This window comes from Zingiber officinale, chromosome 11A (genome assembly GCF_018446385.1).
Source record: "Zingiber officinale cultivar Zhangliang chromosome 11A, Zo_v1.1, whole genome shotgun sequence".
Classification (NCBI taxonomy): Eukaryota; Viridiplantae; Streptophyta; class Magnoliopsida; order Zingiberales; family Zingiberaceae; genus Zingiber; species Zingiber officinale.
Genome location: NC_056006.1, coordinates 28,295,259 through 28,320,274, shown reverse-complemented (window position 1 = coordinate 28,320,274; position 25,016 = coordinate 28,295,259).

Sequence of the window (25,016 nt, the reverse complement as noted above, 5' to 3'; positions counted from 1 at the left end):
CCAGCCTAAATACTTAAACCACATGTCAATGAAGGATTATTATTATTGGACTTTAATGATATTTTTTTTACTTTAAATTTATTATATACCATTGACTGTATCCTTGTGTGTAGGGTGACGGTGCAACCAATATGGACAAATGATAATTTCTCTTTAGATATTCAATCTTTTATGACAATATTTGATTGGACGTAATACACCAATGGGGATTGCATAAATGTTTATTGGAATATTCTTGCTAATGAAGACAAAAAACTCTAACTCACCGTACCACCCATCTATATTTTGTGGGGTTGGATTCCGAGTATGTCCCTTATCTCATTGTAAATTGTTTATAATATATATTGGATGCAGTCACCTAAATACCTCTATTATTTGCATAGGAATTGTTCGGAATGATGCACGTGGATGCATTGAAACAAACTGCAAAAACTGATGATGACAAGGACATTAGATATATTTTCTATCCTCTAAATAACCAAGATGATCATTGGCATCTAATGGTTATGGACCTGGAGAAAAGTCAAATAATTCATTATAACTCTCTTGGTACCATAGAAAATTACACTTCTGTTTTTAATCAAACTGTAAGTAACAAATTTCGTATATCCAATAATTATTGGTTATGTATTAATTACTATGGTTTGATATTTGTAGGTGTTATTTTTTAAGGAGCTAAACTGGTCATACTATACCAGATGCCATAAAGGTTTACACCTTTCTCCGGGAGAGAGTATAAAACGATTCAAGTTATTGGCCCCACACAAAGCAAATCGTAAGTATTTGTGTATCTTCCATAATAATTGGATTTGGCTTTTTTTATGATGCATTCTGCTTTTCTTTTGTAGGTTGGATTGTGTTTTTTTTATAATGCGCTATGCAGAGAGTTTGATGTTCCAGAGATCTACAGACTTTGTACAAGCTGATATGAGAGCTTATAGATTTAGACATGGACATAAAATCATGTTTGACAAAAACTATAAACTGTAAATACTGAACAATTGTAATATACTATTCTTGTAATGATTTACTGTTTGTGTAAATTAAATTTATGGTGAATCAATTTATTTTACTTTAATTTCTTTTTTGATAAGGAGCATGGTAGCACATTTTGAGTTTTTAGAAAGGGGGAGATAGTATAAATTTTTAAGAAAGGATACCATACCAGGCCCACGTTGGGCCTAATATTCAATCATATCAGGCCCAACGGTGCCTGAATTTGTTTTTTTCCATCACTTGTCAGCACACCTATGGAGCTTTAAACATGGTCACTTCTGATCAGTACCACTATGGACTCAGAGTGAATCAATCGAGAGGTGTCTAGGTGTGGTAGGTGGTTTAAACAGTAGCTACATTCTGGTGAGGAATGGTTATACCGTTTATAAGAAGGCCTTTAAGAAGTGGTTGGTATGGCGTACTTGACTTTAAATTTTAAATTGTTTTTCATCGGGACCTTACAATGTGTTTGAGTTTATATTGGGAGATTTATATTTGTGTTTGACGATGTGATACCGACGCCCGTTGAGCGATAGATACTAAATTAATTCAGGCCAGCTATCAGATCAACTGAGATTATATTTTATTTTTTCCAGCCTATAGAGCTTTAAATAATGATTTTCAATTTGATCCTTGCAACTCAGACTGAGGCGGTCGAATAAAGTGAGGTCCATCGATGGGTTTGACAATGCGTTGATGTCCCTCATTTACACTGAAATCATTGTAAATCAGTGAAATTCTAGTGGAGAAAGGTATATCTAGTGTAGCGTGTTATACCTCATTTCTAAGGTTAGCGTCAGGCACTATTTACAGAGGGCTTGAAAGTGTGTGTTTCAGTTTGACAGAATGTTTGGAATTATGGCAAAGGACAACATTAGAATGTTTTGGAATTTATATTAGGGATAAGATTAATCGATACGAGGCCCAGTACGCTTCGTTGTGATGCTCATGTGATCTGACGTTATAGTTTATTTTTCTCTGCACCTATAGAGCTTTAAATAATGATTTTTCAGTGATGGAGTCCTTGCAACCGGAATACCACTCGGAGCTGAAATGGGTCGAATCGAAGTCATGTTTCCGTTTTTGACCCAAACCTAACTACTTGGATGTTGGGTTTTTGGGCATGATGAAACCACTTTTCGCATCGCCGAAACTCGCTAGCCAACGGATCCGTGCAAAGAAAAATTTTTCGAAAAACTACAATTACGAGTTTACCTAGATCTACACTTAGATCTACAAGGGAAAAGGTTATACCTTTGAAGCGAAGCCCTTCGCGTTCCCGCTCATCCAAATGGTGCCGGATCTCGAAGTTGTCAACGTAGACAACTCTCTATACGTATTGTTACGCTCCGCAAGTGTACGGAAATGTCACAAGTAATATAAAAGATTATCGTATCCACAGGGACTGGAATAAGCACTAGAAATGCCTCAATGCGAATTAGCTAAACAACTATCCAATCATTTCAAAAGCAAAGTAAAGGTAAACAAATCTAGTCTTAAAGATCAACAAACAAGAGTCTAGTGTTTTGGGTTATGATAAAGGGAGATTCTAGAAGTTTCGGTTTCTTTGTAAGATTTCTTGAATGTAAATGGTTCACCAATTCTTATCCCTCAATTGCCAAACATGTAGAAAGTTGTCGGTTCCCTCTTGTAATAAACAACCGGCTAAGGACTGAGAAATGTATCTAAATAGGATTAATTAGACATGTACCTATGTTGTCCTTACACAGAAGTGCACCTATTACTATGCCTTCCTCGGATATCAACCGTAGAAACTTCACGACTCATTAATCTATCAAGATACAAGCAAATCTATCAAAATCCATCCTACTCTCGAATATCCTATTTCCTCTAAGATTATCTCTCAAGCGTCCTTACATGCTTGCACTTGCCATCCGTGGATCCTCGGATGATCGAGTGAGAGTTTATCTTTACAAAGTCCACAAGAAATCCAAACAATCAATCAAGAATGAGAATTAAGCACAAATCACCATTAATCATTCAAGATCTAATTGATACAAGCAAGTCAATGTCATTGAAACAAGAAAATGGCAAATCCATTAGAGATTACATCAATCCATCATACAAATACTCCCTTAATCCTAGAATACAAGATCTACTCCATGAATCGAGGAAGAAAACCCAAGAAATAGAGATTACAAGCATTCCTTGAATCCCCAATCCAAGAAAACAAGAAGAGGAAAGAAAACTTATCACAAGAAGCCTTGTCTTGGATCCAATCCTCGCTCGAGTCGAAATCGTCGAGATCTCCTTAGAATCGAAATCCTCCCAAGAATGGGAGGAAACCACCAAATCTTGCTTTCTCCCAAAGGGGAGAGATCCTTTCAATTCATGAAGAAGGGTTTAAATAGAGGAGGAATCAAGCCACGGCCCGTGACACGGCAGTGTGAGATTCACACCATGTCCCTCTCCCTCTCACATACTACTGCAGTGTGGACTCCACAGCGAGAACCCTCTCGCTCGGAAATGCTACAGTGTGTGGTGCACACGGCCACAACCTTAGTCTCTGGAAATACTACACGGCCATGTGGTGACACGGTGCTTTCTCCCTTCGCTTCCTCCAATGCATGCCCAAAGATGTAGATTCTTCACCAAATCGACTCCTGGTATAGAAAATGCACAAAAGCAGATCTCCGAACCAAAAGGAAAGCTAGAAGTATAAAATGCATAGATCAAGCATGCTCAAAGTATGTAAATGTGTGTAAAACATGCATAAAAGAGTATATAATCTACGCACATCACACCCCCAGACTTAAACCTTTGCTTGTCCTCAAGCAAAATGCTGCAGTCTAAATTCATATGTTCTACAACACATTCATAAAACCCAGTGCACTTTCCTAACTCTATCAAAAAGTTTCATTAACAAGCGTGATCATGGAAACAAGTAAAGTATGGTTCAAGCATAAGAATCTTGTGCACAGTGTAAAAGTAACTCAACACCCTTCAAGTTTCAATCCATGTCCTAGTCAAGTCGTCATCAAATTTGAATTCCTAATGTTTCCAGTGAAAGACAAGTAACCAGTGATAGGCACTTACTCACCATTCACTTGGTTCATATTTCTCAACTAACCCAAGGTCTCAAAGGTGTGCTCAATCTCAAGGGAAGCTAGGCAGTCATTTCCCCAGTAACCTAACTCGGTCTCAAAGGGGTGACTTGCTAGATTCCACTCATGACAACTGTTTTTTATATCCCTTATTTTATTTTATTTTAGTTTTTTTATAAGTGTTTGCATTGTGCAAAACTTATTCACAAATGTACTTTTAGCACACATGTTGGGATATTTTGATTTTTCCAAATGAGCTTTAATGATTTGAGCCTCATCCAGTAACCAAAATGAAAGTTGAGAAATCACCATGGAAACCAAGTACTAAGCAAACAAGATGAATCATGACTATTTCAATGACATCAACTATTCAAGCATCAAGCACAAGTGTAGTGAAGATAAAATCCTTAAGGTTGAACCAAAACTAAAACTCATTACAATAAGATTCTTAGCTTATTAATGCTTCCCAAGATAGAAAAAAGAACTACACAAAGTTTACTAGTAGCATCATGCGAACATCATGAATCGAGACAATAATCGTGCTAACATTTCACTTGAATCCAAGAAAGCATATAAGTGAAGATTTGATGTTCTCAAAATTTTTTTTTTGCCATGATTATTTCAAAAACAAGCAAAATAAAGCAACAAGCAAAGAAAATAAGAACCAACATGAAAAACTACTCAAAAACTAAAAACTGAAAACCAAACTAAACTTTTCATCGTCCCGATGAAATCAGTATGGTGGAGGAGGTGGAAGATCAGGAAAATCAGGGAAGGAAGATGCAAAATCCTTAACAAACCATTTAACTTCGTTTCTGAAAAAATTATGATATTCAAACAATTTAACAATATCATCCTGCACAAATCTCATACAACCTCTAAGATCTTCATGAAATTCCATTTTAGCCCTATAAGCATTCATCATTTTAGAAATCTTATCACACAATTCTCTTTCGCTCTTGAAACAATCTTGTAGCTTTTTAAATAGTTCCTCCTCCATAAGCTTCTTATCTTCAAGAAATTCATTAGTTGAATCTAAATCACTATGAATATTCTTTAAAGCAGAATTAAGTTCTTGAAACATAAAACTATGAATCTCTTGGTTACCCTTAGAAATATTTTTTTGAGTAAAAGTTGACAAGGCTCTAGATTGTTGCCTAGCTAACTTTAAACACCAATTCTCTTTATTATGAATTGTAGTAAAATCATGATTTGGCAATTTTAAAGGGAAACCATTTTTAATGACTAAACTAAATTCATGCTCTTCATGCTTAATCATTTTCATTGCTAAACATGAATTGAAATCCAACGTACAAAAACTCTCCACCACCTCTAACTCACTCAAATCACATCCTAATACCAAAGCCAATTGAGTAAGTAATCCCCCCAAAATAATAGGTGTGGTGGAATTTGATTTCCCTAGTTTTGCCAAATGTTTAAGAAAGAAATAACCAGAATTAATTGGAACATTTTCGACCATTGCCCACAAACAATACAAGTCTACAAGTCTTACCGATCCCTCTTTGTCTTCCCTTCCAAATATAGTGTTTTTCATGACCAAATAAGCATATTTAAAAATAGGATTGATAATTTGGCAAACTCTGGAATTATGAGGATCAAATAACGGTTGTTCAGAAATTTGTTGCCAGAAACGTGAATTCTCAAATTGGGGCAAAATCACACACACATCATTCTTTGGCAACCCATAACAAGTATTAAAATCTCCCAACGTCCATTCATAATTTTCATTAAACAACCGGAATTTACACTTCCCCCCTCCTTGAACATTATCAACTTCTATTGAGCTTAAAAATTCAAGAACAATTCTAGGATAAGTAGGATATCTCATGTTCACTAAACCACTCCATCCTATCCTTTCAAATAGCCAAACTAAATCATCCTTAAACCCCAAAGTTTCTAAAGTTTCAACATCAATAAACCTAGTGCCTAAAAGAGGTCGTTTACATAAGGATGAATATCTATACCGTTGCTCATCACTAGAGAAAACAATACCAAAGTCATTAGAAATACCTTTAAAGCAAACATTCCTCTCCTTTCTTGCAACCACCTTCTCCTTCCCTTTTCTTGTGGCCGAAGTCTCCTCAATCACATTTTCCATGGAAGAAAATCTAATCTCCTAAAGAAGAATGAGAAGGAAAAATTGGAAGAAGTAATTTAATCCTTTAGAAATGGGGAGATAGGGAAAAAAGGAGCAAATGGCGGTACACGGCCGTGTGCCGCCCCCACCCCGTGCCCTAATTCCTTAAGAAGATGTGGATCAGGCCGTGTAATATCACACGGCCATGATCATTTCTCATCGCACGGCCGTGTCTGTGACACGACCCCCTTCCCTTTCTTCTCTGGATTCCAGACACGGCCTAAACATCTTCTTTCACGGGTTTCTTCGCACGGCCGTGTCTAGGACACGGCCTATTCCTTTTTCTCCTGGGAGATCCCACACGGCCATGTCCGGATGACACGGCCCAAACACCTCCCTTGAATGTCATGGCTTAACCTGAAAACAAAATTAAAAACAAGTAAAAACCAACAAAATGAATTTATACTAGCTAAAAGAATTCAATCTGGAGGGCGAGGTTCAGAAAAATACAACCTTTGTACCTCTTCTATTTTCATGCCATGAATATATTTTTTCAATCGTTGACCATTTACCTTAATTATCCCAAAATCTTTGCTCCAAATATCTACAGCTCCAAAAGGATAAACCTTCTTTACCTCATATGGACCCGTCCACCTTGACTTAAGCTTCCCAGGAAAAAGTTTTAATTTTGAATTGAACAACAAAACCAAATCTCCCACATTAAAGTCTTTACGAAGGATGTGTTGATCGTGCCATTTTTTGTCCTTTCTTTGTAAGATTTAGCATGCTCATATGCATCCATCCTTAATTCATCAAGTTCGTTCAACTGAAGCTTCCTTTTCTCCCCTGCTTCTTTTAAATCCATATTCAAATTTGCAATTGCCCAATAAGCCTTATGTTCTAGTTCAACTGGAAGATGGCAAGGCTTACCATAAACTAATCGAAATGGGGTCATCCCTATAGGAGTTTTATAAGCAGTTCGATATGCCCATAAAGCATCATCTAGTTTCAACGCCCAATCCTTCCTTGAAGTAGATACAGTCTTTTCCAATATGGACTTAATTTCTCGGTTAGATATCTCAGCTTGCCCATTAGTCTGAGGATGATAAGGTGTTGCTACTTTATGCTTCACTCCATATCTTCTAAGTAAGTTTTCAAACTGTTTCTCTATAAAATGTGATCCTCCATCACTAATGACTGCCTTTGGCACCCCAAATCTTGGAAAGATAATACTCCTAAATAATTTGATAACTGTTCTCGCATCGCACGTAGGAGATGCCACAGCTTCTACCCATTTGGACACATAATCTACTGCCACAAGAATATACCTATTCCCATATGAAAGAGGGAAAGGTCCCATGAAATCAATTCCCCAAACATCAAATAACTCAACCTCAAGAATGTAATTTAACATTGTTTCATTTCTTCTAGTTATATTCCCAGTTCTCTGACATTGGTCACAGGATTGAACAAACAACTTAGCATCCTTGAATAAGGTTGGCCAATAAAATCCTGCTTGAAGAATTTTCGTAATCGTTTTTGAACTACCCAGATGTCCTCCATAGGACGAAGAATGGCAATGAAACAAAATATCTCTAACCTCTTCTTCAGGTATACATCTTCGATAAATCACATCATTGCATTTCTTGTACAGGAGAGGTTCATCCCAAACATAATTCTTAACTTCTGAAAAAAACTTTTTCCTTTGTTGATGAGAAAAATCCGGAGGTAACACTCCACTAGCAAGGAAATTCACAAAATCTGCATACCAAGGAGTTTTCACACTTGATAAGGCTAGTAAGTGTTCATCCGGGAATATGTCATCAATAGGCAAATCAACATCCACCTCATTTTCTGACTTTTGAGATATTCTAGACAAATGATCCGCTACTACATTTTCAGCTCCTTTCTTATCCCTAATCTCAAGGTTGAACTCTTGCAAAAGTAAAATCCACCTGATTAACCTAGGTTTAGCGTCCTTCTTTCCAAGTAGATACCGGATAGCTGCATGATCAGTATATACTATTACTCTTGATCCCACTAGATAAGATCTAAATTTATCAATAGCAAATACCACTGCCAATAATTCCTTTTCCGTAGTAGAATAGTTTACTTGGGCTGCATCAAGTGTTTTACTTGCATAATGGATCGCATGCAAAATCTTATTTCTTCGTTGTCCCAAAACTGCTCCTACAGCAAAATCACTAGCATCACACATTATTTCAAAAGGAAGATCCCAATCAGGTGCTTGAATGACTGGAGCTGTTGTAAGAGCACTCTTAATTTTATTGAAGGCTTCAATACATTCGCTATCAAAACAAAACTCAACATCTTTAATCAACAGATTAGTTAATGGCTTGGAAATATTTGAAAAGTCCTTAATAAAGCGTCTATAGAAGCCAGCATGTCCTAAAAAACTCCTAACTCCTTTTATATTGATGGGTGGGAGTAATTTGTCTATTACTTCCACTTTTGCTGGATCTACCTCAATACCACGCTCTGAAATTTTATGCCCCAAAACTATCCCTTCCTTAACCATAAAATGACATTTTTCCCAATTCAACACTAGGTTTGTATCTTCACACCTTTTTAGAACAGTAGAAAGATTTGACAAACAAGAATCAAAGTCATTCCCATAAACTGAGAAGTCATCCATGAAAACCTCCATAATTTTCTCTATTAAATCTGAAAAAACTACCATCATGCACCTCTGAAAAGTGGTTGGAGCATTACAAAGCCCAAATGGCATCCGACGATAGGCAAAGGTACCATAAGGACAAGTAAAAGTAGTCTTCTCCTGGTCTTGAGGATGAATCGAAATCTGAAAAACCAGAATATCCGTCCAAGTAACAAAAATAAGAATGTTTAGCCAATCTTTCAAGCATTTCATCAATAAATGGTAAAGGGAAATGATCCTTCCTTGTTTCTTTATTCAACTTCCGATAATCAATGCACATTCACCACCCCGTTACTGTTCGTGTTGAAATTAGCTTATCTTCTTCATTCTTGATAACAGTCATTCCTCCTTTTTTTGGAACCACGTGGACTGGACTCACCCATGCACTATCCGAAATTGGGTAAATAATCCCCGCATCAAGTAGTTTAATCACTTCCTTCTTTACTACCTCTTTTAAATTTGGATTTAGCCTCCTTTGATGCTCAATTGAGTTCTTGTACCCCTCTTCAAGTAAAATTCTATGCATACAGAGAGATGGACTAATCCCTTTTATATCATCTATTGTATATCCAATGGCCTTTCTATGCAACCTTAACTCATCCAACAGTCTTTTTGTTTCAAACTCATTTAACTGAGCACTAATTATAACTGGATAAGTAGAATTTGGCCCAAGAAATTCATACTTAAGATTTGGGGGTAATGGTTTAAGTTCAAGTTGAAGTGGTACTATTTCTGGAAGAATTGGCTCTTGTTCTATCAACATAGTCTCCTCTTCAGCCAAGCTTTCTTCTAACAACTCTTCATTGTCTAAAGACAGATCTTCCTCCTTATGATCACCAAGACATACCCCCTTTTCTGTTGAAAATGCTTTTTCACCAAATGTTTTTGATAATGATGCACAACACCAAGGAAATAATGTTTGGAAATCACTTTGATTCAAGATAAGCCCTTTTTCAACATCATCCTTTCCTTTAATGATATCCATTGTCAAGAATGAACTATCTTGCTCTGCCCAATCATTGGAATTTTGCGTGATTCTGCCAACTATCTCAAAAGTTTCTTCTAGACTTTTTTTCAAAAATGACCCTCCAGATGCTAAATCCAGTTGACTCTTATTTGAGAAAGAAAGCCCAACATAGAACAAATGCATAATTAACTATTTCTCAATTCCATGATGTGGACATAACTGCAGAAGAGAAGAATATCTTTCCCAGGCTTGGTACAATTTTTCTCCATCCAATTGCTTAAAATTTAAAATTTGACTTCTCAAATAAGTAGTTTTCCTTGGAGGGAAATATTGGTCAAGGAATTTTTGCTCTAACTCATCCCATGTTCTGATACTTTGAGACTTTAGAGAATTGTACCATCTTTTTGCAGCACCCTTCAGACTAAAAGGAAAAGCAAGCAGCTGAATAATATCAGATGAAACTTCTTCATATTTCAAAGTACAACAATATCTATAAAACTCCATCAAATGGGAATAAGGATTTTCAATCTCTAATCCTCCAAACTGAGTTTTCTGAACCATGGAAACAAAAGATGATTTGAGTATAAAATTTCTTGCTTGTATGTTAGGGTAAATAATTGCTCCCATTTGTTTCGCAGACTTCGGAGCTCCATAATCTCCTAGTGACTTGCACACCATGTTTAGATATTCTTGTTCTTCGATTTGCCTTTGCAGATTCTTCTTTTATGGAAAGTTCTATCAATCTCAGGGTCAAAAGGAAAGAATTCCCCTGCAAAATTAGATCTTCGCATACACAAGAACAAGATAGCAGATAGTAATTCGACACAAAAAGAAAATTAGAAGAATCAAAAATGCAGAATTGAATTTGTATTAAAAGAATTAACAAGAAGTGAAAGTTATACAAGAAACTAAAAAAAACAGAAATCTAATGATTAGTTACAACTATGCAATATGAAAGGAAAACAAATGTTATGTTTAGTCTAACTCAATTGATAATTCCTAATGTTATAGCGCAGTCCCCGGCAACGGCGCCAAAAACTTGTTACGCTCCGCAAGTGTACGGAAATGTATCGTATCCACAGGGACTGGAATAAGCACTAGAAATGCCTCAATGCGAATTAGCTAAACAACTATCCAATCATTTCAAAAGCAAAGTAAAGGTAAACAAATCTAGTCTTAAAGATCAACAAACAAGAGTCTAGTGTTTTGGGTTATGATAAAGGGAGATTCTAGGAGTTTCGGTTTCTTTGTAAGATTTCTTGAATGTAAATGGTTCACCAATTCTTATCCCTCAATTGCCAAACATGTAGAAAGTTGTCGGTTCCCTCTTGCAATAGACAACCGGCTAAGGACTGAGAAATGTATCTAAATAGGATTAATTAGACATGTACCTATGTTGTCCTTACACAGAAGTGCACCTATTACTATGCCTTCCTCGGATATCAACGTAGAAGCCCACGACTCATTAATCTATCAAGATACAAGCAGCTAGTCATAAAATCCATCATACTCTCTTGAATATCCCTATTTCCTCTTCAAGATTATCTCTCAAACGTCCTTATACGGGCTTGCACCTGTCACGTGGATCCCTCGGAAGATTGAGTGAGAGTTTATCTTTACAAAGTCCACAAGAAATCCAAACAATCAATCAAGAATGAGAATTAAGCACAAATCACCATTAATCATTCAAGATCTAATTGATACAAGCAAGTCAATGTCATTGAAACAAGAAAATGGCAAATCCATTAGAGATTACATCAATCCATCATACAAATACTCCCTTAATCCTAGAATACAAGATCTACTCCATGAATCGAGGAAGAAAACCCGAAGAAATAGAGATTACAAGCATTCCTTGAATCCCCAATCCAAGAAAACAAGAAGAGGGGGAAAGAGAAAACTTTATCCTCGCTCCGGAGTCGAAATCGTCGAGATCTCCTTAGAATCGCCAGAAATCCTCCCAAGAATGGGAGAAACCACCAAATCTTGCTTTCTCCCAAAGGGGAGAGATCCCTTTCAATTCATGAAGAAGGGTTTAAATAGAGGAGGGAATCGGGCCACACGGCCCGTGACACGGCCTGTGAGATTCACGTATGTCCAGTCCCTCTCGCCTTGCTGCAGTAGTGTGACTCCACGGCGAACCTTCTCTGGAAATGCTACAGTGTGGTGCACGGCCATAGCTTAGTCTCGAAATGCTACACCGAGCTCCATACAGGTAGTGTGAGGGTGCTTTCTCCCTTCGTTTCCTCCAATGCATGCCCAAAGATGTAGATTCTTCACCAAATCGACTCCTGTGTACAAAAAATGTACAAAAAGCAGATCTCCGAACCAAAAGAGTAAATATGCTAAAAGGAAAGCTGGAAGTATAAAAATGCATAGATCAAGCATGCTCAAAGTATGTAAATGTGCGTAAAAACATGCATAAAAGAGTATATAATCTACGCACATCACGTATCCACATGAACAACTCAATGAAGAGAGAGCCTTAGAGTGTGCTAACACTCCAAAGGGTCTCAACAATGGTAGAGGAGGAGAGGGAGAGGGAGAGCTTGAGGAAGAGGATGAAGTGAATTGCCTTGAATGAAAAATTCATTCCATACCATCACAATAGTGGCCGACCACTTTCAAAAAGGTGTAATCCCCATTTCCACATTAAGTGCAATTAATGTGGAGCCATTAAAGTGAAGAATTGTAACCTCCATGAGGTGACATCTCACTTAAGTAACCATGATAATGTGGAGCATCATCATTGGTCCACATCTTGCCAACTCACTAATGATGTGGCAAAAAGTCAAGTCAAACTTGACTTAATCTCTCTCATGGTTGATCTAATCCAACCATTTAATTCAAGCCAATTTAATATAATGAATCTAATTCATTTAATTAAATTGATTCAATGAGTCATAATCTAAATTAGACTCATTGAACATATGAATTAACTTAAGTCCAACTCAATTAGCCCAATTAGGATTACTCTTAATCCAATTTGATTCATCAAATGAATCTAATCCTCTTGGTTCATCATATGAACCTAATCTCCATCTAATTGTCCTTAGTGTGTGACCCTATAGGTTCTTGTAACGTTGGCAATGCCCCTAAACCCATTTAGTAGCATAAGTAATGAGCGGTATCGAGCAGCACATCATTACTACCCAAGTTACAAGAATATTGAGATCCAACATCACCTTGTGACTACTAATTGTGACTCCACACAATATATGACAAGTGTCCTTCTATCCTAGACATCTAGATTGATCAATGTGAGGCATAGACTGTGTCATCCTCTAATCAATCTAAATCTTGAACTCCAAGTAGACTCACTAAATCAAATGAGCTCAATATCTCATATTGACTCATTTGGGCATGGCCATGCACTTCATGATCTCACTCTATCAAGAATATCGATGTCGCTCCCGTCATATAGGAGGGATAGATCCCATCTACATCACTCACATCCCTATGCATAATTCGTTACATACCCAGTAATCGCCTTTATAGTCTACCCAGTTACGGGTGACATTTGACGAAACCAAAGTACATAACTCCTTATATAGGGATCCATGGTGACTTCAGATCCAAGGACTAGTAGTCATACTAATAGCCACATGAGAAAGTATATGACACTCATATAACGATCCATGATACTTTCTCATGGCGGGTCATTCAGTATACATTCTCCAATGTATACCCATGTGTCAACATGATATCTCTATATCCATGACTTGTGAGATCAAGTCATCGAGTTGACCTACATGCTAGTCTTATTGCATTAACATTGTCCCTGAATGTTAATACTCGACTAGGAATGATTAAGAGTAGTGTTCCCTATATCATCTCACTATCGATTCAACCAATCGATTGATATAGGTAAGAACCTTCTACTCAAGGACGTTATTATACTTAGTTTATTTGGCACCAATACAAGTAAGTATAATAACCAAAAACCAAATGCCTTTATTTATATAGAATATGATACAACAAGTCCAAAATACAATCATCAAATGATTGGCTCTAGGGCTCTAGCTAACAATCTCCCACTAGCACTAGTGCCAATCAGTGTAGGCTCTAAGCCCCAATAACCTAGTGTGCCCATCATGCTTCCTCTGTGCCAAAGCCTTGGTCAAGGGATCTGCGATGTTAGCCTCTGTAGGTACTCTGCAAATCTTCACATATCCTCTCTCGATGATCTCTGGAATGAGATGGAAGCGTCGTAGTATGTGTTTGGTCCGTTGGTGTGAGCGAGGTTCCTTCGCCTATGCTATAGCTCCATTGTTGTCACAATAGAGCTCAATAGGGTTAGCAATGCTAGGAACCACCCCAAGTTTAGTGATAAACTTGCGAATCCAAACTGCCTCCTTTGCTGCCTCTGATGCAGTAATATACTCGGCCTCTGTCGTAGAATCAGCTACTGTGTCCTGCTTCGAACTCTTCCAGCTCACAGCACCACCATTAATGCAAAACACGAACCTCGACTGCGATCTATAGTCATCCTGGTCGGTCTGGAAGCTAGCATCACTGTAACCCTTTACAGCTAGCTCATCATCGCCTCCATATATCAAGAAATATTCTTTAGTCCTTCTTAAATACTTAAGAATATTCTTGACTGCTATCCAGTGACTTTCACCTGGATCTGACTGGTATCTGTTCGTCATGTTCAAAGCATACGAGACATCAGGTCGAGTACATAGCATGGCGTACATGATAGATCCTATGACTAAGGCATAAGGGATCTGATCCATGCGGTCTCTCTCCTCTCTAGAAGAGGGACCTTGAGTCTTCGAAAGACTCACGCCATGTGACATCGGCAGAAATCCCTTCTTGGAGTTCAGGAGTACCTTGTCAATATATGTACTCTGACTTAGGCCAAGCAATCTCTTAGATCTATCTCTATAGATCTGTATCCCTAGAACGCGGGATGTCTCACCTAAGTCCTTCATTGAGAAGCAACTCCCTAGCCAGGTCTTGACAGACTGAAGCAAAGGGATGTCTTTCCCAATGAGTAGTATGTCATCCACATACAATATGAGGAAGACAACTATGCCCCCTATAACCTTCTTGTAGACACAAGGTTCATCTTCGTTCTTGATGAAACCAAACTGTTTGATTGCATCATCGAATCGAAGATTCCAGCTCCGAGAAGCTTGCTTTAGTCCCTATGCAGCTTGCATACTCTGCTAGTATGCTTTGGATCTACAAAACCCTTAGGTTGTGTCATGTACACATCCTCGAGTAGGTTTCCATTCAGAAACGTGGTTTTGACATCCATCTGCCAGATCTCGTAATCGTGGTAAGCTGCAATAGCAAGCATGATCCGAATGGACTTAAACATCGCTATTGGAGAAAAGGTTTCATCATAGTCAATACCATGAATCTGCTTGAAACCTTTAGCTACCAAGCGACCCTTATAGATAAGTCCATCCATGTCAGTCTTTCTCTTAAAGACCCACTTACACCCTATGGGTTTTACCCCTTCATGTGGATCAACCAAAGTCCATACTTGGTTGGTGTACATGGATTCCATTTTGGATCTCATGGCCTCTAGCCATTTCTCGGAATCTGGTCTCATCACAACTTCCTGATAGGTGATAGGCTCATCCTCTATGAGCACAACGTCATCATGGTCAGACAAGAGAAATGAGTATCTCTCAGGCTGATGGCGTACCCTATCAGACCTGCGAAGAGGTATGTCTACTCGAATTGGTTGTTGTTCCTCAACTCCTTGTGGAACAACATCATCCACAACACTTTGTGGTTCCAGTTCAACTTCCATCGAGGCATCAGTGCTATTATTCGCATCTTGAACTTCTTCAAGATCGACCGTGCTCTCACTAGTCTTTCTAGAAACAAAGTCCCTTTCTAGAAAGACCCAGTCTTTGCCACAACTACCTTGTGCTGACTGGGAATGTAGAAGTAATATCCCTTAGTTTCCTTGGGATATCCAATAAAGTAGCACTTGTCGGATTTGGGTCCTAATTTGTCTGAGACTTGACGTCTAACGTAAGCCTCACAACCCCAAATCCTCATGAAAGACACCTAGGCATCTCTCCCAGTCCATATCCTATATGGTGTCTTTATCACGGCCTTGGATGGAACTCGGTTGAGTATAAAAGTTGTCGTGTCTAGAGCATAACCCCAAAGGTATGTCGAAAGATTTATGTGACTCATCATAGATCGTACCATATCTAATAGGGTACGATTCCTCCTTTCGGATACACCATTCCACTATGGTGTTCCAGGAGGAGTGAGTTGGGATAGAATCCCACACTCAGCTAGATAGTCATGAAACTCATGGCTAAGGTATTCTCCACCTCGATCGGATCGAAGTATCTTAATACTCTTGCCTAGCTGGTTCTGTACTTCATTCTTGAATTCTTTGAACTTTTCAAAGGATTCAGACTTATGTGTCATTAAGTACACATAACCATATCTACTGAAGTCATCAGTAAATGTGATGAAGTACCTATAACCGCCTCTAGCAGCGACATTGAAAGGGCCACATACATCACTATGTATGAGTCCTAACAAATCAATCGCTCTTTCGCTGTGCCCACTAAAGGGAGTCTTGGTCATCTTGCCTAGTAGGCATGACTCGCACGTCTCATAAGATTCAAAATCAAATGAGTCCAGCAAACCATCCTTATGGAGTTGGGATAAGCGCTTGTCATTTATATGACCTAAGCGACAGTGCTAGAGATAGGTTTGGTTCAGGTCATTTGACTTGAACCTCTTGGTATTTATGTTATAGATAGGGCTTTCAAGGTCTAGAATATAAAGTCCGTTTATCAGAGGTGCACTACAATAGAACATATCGTTTAAATAGACGGAACAACATTTGTTCTTTATTGTAAATGAAAATCCTTTCTTGTCCAAACAAGAAACTGAAATTATGTTCTTAGTCAAGGCAGGCACATAACAACAATCATCTAATTCTAGTACAAGCCCAGAGGGCAAAGATAGATGGTAAGTTCCTAGAGCAATAGCAGCAACCCGTGTTCCATTGCCTACTCGTAGGTCTACCTCACCCTTCGTTAATGCCCTGCTATTTCTCAATGCTTGAACATTAGTACAAATGCGCGAAGCACATTCGGTATCTAATACCCACGATGAAGAAATAGAGAGGTTGACTTCTATAACATGTATACCTGAAGTAGAAATCTTATTTCTCTTCTTCTTAAGATCTTCCAAGTATTCTTTGGAGTTCCTCTTCCAGTGCCTTGCTTGTCCTTGATATAGGTGACAAAGATGTTCAACCATATCGTAAGCATCCATCAACTCATGTTGCTTCTGAAGCTTAGAGTTCATGGTCGCGAGCATAAGACAAGACACATCTAATGCGTCATCTTGATGCTTCTTGTAAGCATCTCGGTCTGCTCGCGTGGCAGTGGCAGGAGGAGCCTCCGGAATGGGCTGCTCCAGAACGTACAGTTTACGTTCTTGGGTGATAACTATTCTCAGGTTCCTGTACCAGTCCAGGAAATTTGCTCCGTTGAGCTTGTCCTTCTTAAGGACAAAACGCAGAGAGAAGTTGTTCGTGTTTGACGTCATGGAAATTCTACAACAGAAATAAATGTAGAAATAAATATCATATTCTTTTAAATCATTTAATTAGGCCTTCAACTAAATGATGCTCCCACTGAATTCTATAATTCATGTGGGACAAGATCCACATCATACTAACCCTTGAGTTAGCTTTGGCTAATACGCCCAAGATTTAGTATGATCGGTAGGTAACGATTACCAATTACATCTCTATGCAACTCTTGTTTATAGGATCATTATCCGCAGTAATATTAAAACTTGAGTTAGCTTTGGCTAATACGCCCAATAATTAATATAAATGTGATTTATGTCCTATCTTTCCAACCGTTGGAAGAATGCTTATAGTTGTACTCGATCCAACCGAATTAACTAGTTACTCAATCTAATTGAGTTGTACTCACCCATGCGTTGATAGGCGGGACCAAGATTGTCCCTCCGTACCCTACCAAGATAATATGTGTTGCTCTGCTTTGGCAGATTCAACAACACATGTGATCGAGGTAGTGATAGGTATTATGGCACGGTAGACATTAGAGTTGACGTGATTTAGATCTAATCTAAACGTTGATGCTGTATCATATACTCGATATAGATCTAATCTAATCGATAGGGTGCATCTTGTACACGATGTAGATCTAATCTAATCGTAAGGGTGCATCTTGTGCACGATTTAGATCTAATCTTAATCGTTAGGCACTAATTAATTACTTAATTAAACATGCATCACATACACAAGTAATTAACTAAATTTTGTGATTATGTCATGGCCCTACTACGATCTTCTCAAGCCAATGAGAAGATCGGATGGTCAACCTAAGGTCAACATCTTCTCAAGCGCCTTCCTTTTGACCAGCTTGTGTTGCTCGCGCCTTCCTCATAACTCCGTCTTGAGTGGACCTTCCACCGCTTCAAAATTTACATTACATTTTGAAACTCGAGTTACATTCGAGTCTAAATCTAATTTACAACCAGAATATAAATAGGGAGGCACGACGCGCAGGTCGCGTATCAAATACAACACACACAAACACATGACGGCACGCAGGTCGTATTATAAATTACAACACAAATCCAATCATATTGGGTCTTTTTGGGCCATGACTATCACAAAAATAATATATAATTCAAAATTATATATTTTCATAATTTTCTGTAATTTTTCATAATTTTTACAATTTTTATGAGTAAAATTTTCCGGCGGTCCCGTTTAGCGATTTTCGGGCGCAATCACGGAACGAATCCCCTTGCGGGGCCAGGGGCAGCGCCCCTACCCACGATCTAACCATCGCGAGGGTTCCTTTGTGATCCAAGAGTGCCTTAACCCACTGTCCCAAAAAGTTTTGGGGTGAAACTTTGCCGTTTTTGAAAATTCTTCTCGGTAGTTGAAGCCTACAAGTGTCGAAACACTTATGCTTCGCTTCTACGAGAAAAATACTCATAAAAACTATTAAAAACTTAAAATTACAGAAATTCACAGAATGTTTATTTTTCATAAAAACCAAAATAAACTCGTATTCGTCTTTGCACGTGGCTCTGATACCACTGTTGGGTTTTTCAGGCCGCGAAAATCGTTTTTTCGTGTCGCGGAAACCCCGAAACTCCCTAGCCAACGGATCCGTGCAAAGAATTTTTTTTTGAAAAACTACGAGTACGAGTTTACCTAGATCTACAAGGGAAAAGGTTATACCTTTGAAGCGAAGCCCTTCGCGTTCCCGCTTATCCAAATGGTGCTGGATCTCGAAGTTGTCAATGTAGACAACTCTCTATACGTATCCACACGAACAACTCAATGGAGAGAGAGCCTTAGAGTGTGCTAGCACTCCAAAGGGTCTCAACAATGGTAGAGGAGGAGAGGGAGAGGGAGAGCTTGAGGAAGAGGATGAAGTGAATTGCCTTGAATGAAAAATTCATTTCATACCATCACAATAGTGGTCGGCCACTTTCAAAAAGGTGTAACCCCCATTTCCACATTAAGTGCAATTAATGTGGAGCCATTAAAGTGAAGAATTGTAACCTCCATGAGGTGGCATCTCACTTAAGTAACTATGATGATGTGGAGCATCATCATTGGTCCACATCTTGCCAACTCACTAATGATGTGGCAAAAAGTCAAGTCAAACTTGACTTTTCCTCTTCCTCTCAAGTCAAGTGAAACTTGACTTAATCTCTCTCATGGTTGATCTAATCCAACCATTTAATTCAAGCCAATTTAATATAATGAATCTAATTTATTTAATTAAATTGATTCAATGAGTCATAATCTAAATTAGACTCGTTGAACACATGAATTAACTTGAATCCAACTCAATTAGCCCAATTAGGATTACTCTTAATCCAATTTGATTCATCAAATGAATCTAATCCTCTTGGTTCATCATATGAACCTAATCTCCATCTAATTGTCCTTAGTGTGTGACCCTATAGGTTCTTGTAACGTTGGCAATGCCCCTAAACCCATTTAGGAGCATAAGTAATGAGCGGTATCTAGCAACACATCATTACTACCCAAGTTACAAGAATGTTGAGATCCAACATCACCTTGTGACTACTAATTGTGACTCCTCACAATATATGACAAGTGTCCTTCTATCCTAGACATCTAGATTGATCAATGTGAGGCATAGACCGTGTCATCCTCTAATCAATCTAAATCTTGAACTCCAAGTAGACTCACTAAATCAAATGAGCTCAATATGTCATATTGACTCATTTGGGCATGGTCATGCACTTCGTGGTCTCACTCTATCAAGAATATCGATGTCGCTCCCGTCATATAGGAGGGATAGATCCCATCTACATCACTCACATCCCTCTGCATAATTCGTTACATACCCAGTAATCACCTTTATAGTCCACCCAATTACGGGTGACGTTTGACGAAACTAAAGTACATAACTCCTTATGTAGGGATCCATAGTGACTTCAGGTCCAAGGACTAGTAGTCACTACAAGAAAAACCCTCATAGACATCGGTTTTCCACCGCTGTCTATTACATTTTCGACCGATGTCTATGAAGGCGATGTAAAAGGTCTGCCATTTTAGACATCGAATTTTAACCGGTGTAGTATCTCTTAACAACATCGGGTGTAAAACCGATGTAATATTATATGTTAATAACATCAGTTTTGACAGCGGTATATGACCGATGTAATATTAGTTAATGACACCGGTTTTGCAGCGGTGGAAAACCGATGTAATATCATTATTGTTTAACAACACAAATTCGATTTCTGAAATAGTGAAAAACCAATATTATCACCAAGCAAATCATAAAATTAAGTTAATGTTTTTAATTCACTAAGAAAATCACAAATAAAAATGCACCGATGTATCTAAACACACCAAGTTAATATCCATATAACAAACACATAAATATTCTTCTTACAACATAAAAAGATAATAGATATTGTGCACATCAAGTCAGTATCCACAAATTACACATAATTATTCTTCTTACAACATCAAAAGGTAATAGATATTGTACACATCAAGTCAGTATCCATAAATTACACAAATATTCTTTTTACAACATCAAGATAGTATTCGCAATTTACATTCCATGCAAATGCAACTTGCATTGTTTGTGCGAGCAAGCTTACACTACAAACTTTAATGCCTCATGGCATGATAAAGCGGTCGATACCACAGGATATATGCACCTGGAACTTCGGAGATGAAGTAAATGATGGAAAGGAGCCAGATCTTGACACCTGGAGAACAAAGAGCAATCTTCTTTATTGAGATATAACAAACTAGTCATAAAATCTGTAATACAGTAAAAAATATTGATTCACATATGAGTATCAGAATTGAAGACAAAAATGAGCAATCTTCTTTGATAAGACGGTATAAAACATGGAAACACACTAGATGACAAACTCTAACTCTTATCTGGCTACCTCCTCCCTCTATCCAAGCTGCTGTTACTGCTATGATATTCCAAAACAAGGAACCAGCCAAACCTGCAGGATGAGATTACACGAGATTTGAATATTTACTTTTGCCAGTGTCTTTGAAGACCTAACATAAGTGTTCATTGAACTATAAAATAGATGCATTACCATCTAGTGAAATGCTTATACCTTTTTTTTTCTTAGAAACATCTGAACAAAAATCAAGAAATGTACATTCAACAATAGGAACAATAAATTTCATACTACTATTTTATGTGAATGTTCGAATATTGTAAGAATTGCAAATGCAAAAGTTATTAATTAACGGTAACAATCCTCTGAAAACTTGTAATTGTAATTTGTGATTCATGAAACTGAAGGAACAATAAGCTATAGCAAAAAACAACATACCCAACAATGATGCAAAAGCAAAATATTGCAATCTTTGCAAGTGGACTGGTATTTCATTTTCAACGTCATGGTGTATGATAGGGAAAAAAGGCGGCCAATTTTTCTCCTCAATGATAATGCCCGCTACAAAGGCACAAAAAGTTAAATCAGCATATGAACAAAAGATAAACATTTACTAGACAGAAAATATATAGTACCTTGGGCTGTAGCTTCTTCTATCCGTTTGAGTTCCTAGATGAGAGGAACATATTGTGGTCAAAGTTTTATATGTTAGAATCTGCTATTGAATGTAAACAGCTTATTTATTCACACAACATTATGAAAAACTACAAGTTGCAATGGTGCATCTGAGATTCTTTCAGCATTTAACTCAAGAATATACCTTCCCTCTTATCTAATTCTGCTTCCCTGGCTTGAAGCTCCTTCTCCCTTCTCTTCATATCCTACATGAAGAAATGGAACTAACATGGAAAAGAGTTCACAAATTCACTCGATGAACATGACAAAAAAACAACAAATCAGTATATTCTAGCAAGATACATGTAACCTTACAAAGCATTGGAGCACTACTTTGCTCCCTAAGAGAATATTTTACAGTTGCATCACAGTTAGGTGTTCATAAGGATTTCAACAGAAATCCGCTAGTCTTGCTAAGTACAAAAAGGGTGAAGGTAACAAAAAGCATTCACTTGATCACTTCTTACTTAATAATATAATAATGATGATCATATTTAGAGTTTGATATGTGCTAAAACGCTTATCATCAAAAGAAACAGCAATAAGGCTCATGCTCTATTCTAATAAACACAGAATGTAAATACCCCTTGGCCAAGCATGTGGACATATGTTTTGAACATTTTGACAATGTAGATATGTATAAAAGTTAACCAAACTAAGCCGAATGAAAAATAAGGTTCAAATTGCTCATGCATTCCAACTATAGAAAAATAAACTTACTATCATGTAAAATGACCCTCCTCCATGAGTTGACTTAACAGCTTTACTACGAATACCAGGATCCTGCAACAGAGGGTTTCACATAGCTGGCTTGAATATATTCCAAAAAGCAGTGATACGATTCCAATTATAGCTGGGAAGATGTTGCTACACAACATTATTCTTAGTGTCATATTTTTGAGGTTAATGAAATTTTTTTACATCCCTGACCCTTAACTTAGAGAGAAAAGAAAAGACCTTAATATGATCCCATAGGTTACAATCTAGCCTTTGTATTTTCCATTAATAAGAGCACACACATGTAGTATTTTCCTAAATCAATAGTAGAGAAGTTTCAGAGACTGAAGATTTTTTATGAATGCTCAAACTGAGATTAAAGTGGAAAGTAATATCACAACTGTGCCTAGCACCTACAAGGCTATAATAACATCACAGGGCCCAATTGCAGCTGATGCCTTTAAAACCATGTTTCAACTGGAATATGATCCTTATGCAATTGGAAACAATTTTGTTACACATAATCATCAACACGAATGTCAGTGATAAACCACTAATCTGAAATTGGCTATGCTCCTTAGGAAATAATGGAAAGTAAGTCGGTAACCAGGTCGCAAATGCATGGGCAAGAAGCTCCATGACAAGGATGTGCATTTGGAATCTCTCAATTAACCAAATATGAGATAATAAACGGAAGGGAATCCGTCAAAAGTAGCAATCACTGCTACAAGTTGGATACGTTACCATGAATTATAATGGGCACAAGTCATGGCACTATGAGAAAACCATCCAGCACATACAGAATCTATGAATAGAGCAAGCAGTCATGATAACAGGCACACAGCTTAAGTTACACACTCAACCCCACCTGCTTATTCATGCTAGCAAGAAAATTCTTAGGGTGAAGCAGAGTGGAGATAGACAAGGGAAGACATTATACTAAAATCTGAATGGGATAGCAACATTATAGTTCTTGCCCACTAAACAATTCCAAGGGAATTGGTAGAGGATTGTACACCCCATCCAGTGATGCAGAGAAACGCCAAAATGTCCTGGAACAATTTCTACTAAGCTGGTTTGTGGCTTTCCTTGGCAATATCTTCATTCATATTTCCAGCCCCTTTAGGTGTTATGTTATTCTAATGTTATGTCATTCTAACCTAGTGTTTGACCAACCTGACCTACTTATTTAGTTAACATGGCCCTAATTTATGTGCCAATCTATTGGTTTGAGGGATAAACACTCGAGATAATATTCTTTTCAGTTTCCTAACTATTACAATTCTGCATTTGTGGAGTGCCTGTTTGTTACTCCCTTTGTTCCTCCCTAATGCCAGTATACCAGGTTTCTCTTAACTACCAACCCCAATGCAATATCCATAATGAAGCCCTGGGAACAAACTCAAACTCACAAAAACTCATATGGAGGAAAATTCATAAATTGAAGAATTATCCATTAGGTGGGGGATCTAAAACCCTTTTATAAAATCAAACAATAAGACCAACTCTCTAAAGAGAAAGTCTATCATACCCTAAAAGTACAACAAACACACAAAAACTGCAACATACAAACACACAAAAACTAAGACAACTTTTAAAATTTTAACAAACTGTAAATTTAAAACCCTAAAGATTTTAACATAAAACTCCAAAATTAACCCCAGATTTCATGCCATAGCAATCCACTCATCAGGACAGCAAATCTCAAACTCTATCATGAAATCAGTGTTGATAATGCAAAATCACAATCCATAACAATCCAAGAGCGTCTTGGCTTCTATATCAAAGCTAGAGGTAAATCTATAAAGGTGGATTGTCCTTATGAAGTTCAACTGAATATGAAAATAAATCAAAAATGGTGTGGAACAGCTTTTACTTTGATAATGGAAAGCTATAGCTTTGCTTAATCTCAAAACTATGCCAAAGAAAACAATAAAGTAGGTCTTAAAAAGAAATTAGCACTCTCCCAAAGGAACCCTAACCCCAATCAACACAAAGCCGAAATAGATTGTTTTATCTTCTAACCGTCTCTAATCCTCAAAACCCTATTTATGGAAGGATAAGGACAAATCGATAAAACCTAGAATCAATTGGATTGGGGATACCATGAAATCCAAAAAATCGACCAATCCGCACCGATTCCATCTAGTGCTAAAGTCTCCATATTACTAATCAGAGACCCAGCAAGAAATTTTAGAACAAATCAAAACACAAACAAAAAATCATGTCAAAGTAAAGAGGTAACCTGGATGCTCATGGCCTTCTTGCTCGTATCCAGTTGGCTCCCTGGACGATAAAATCGAAAAGGAGCAAAAACTAGATCGATTAAGCAAGCGAAATATAAGATCCATGAAATTCGATAACCATATTAGAACAGAATACGAATACCCTTGGAGGTTTTGTTCTTCTCCATGT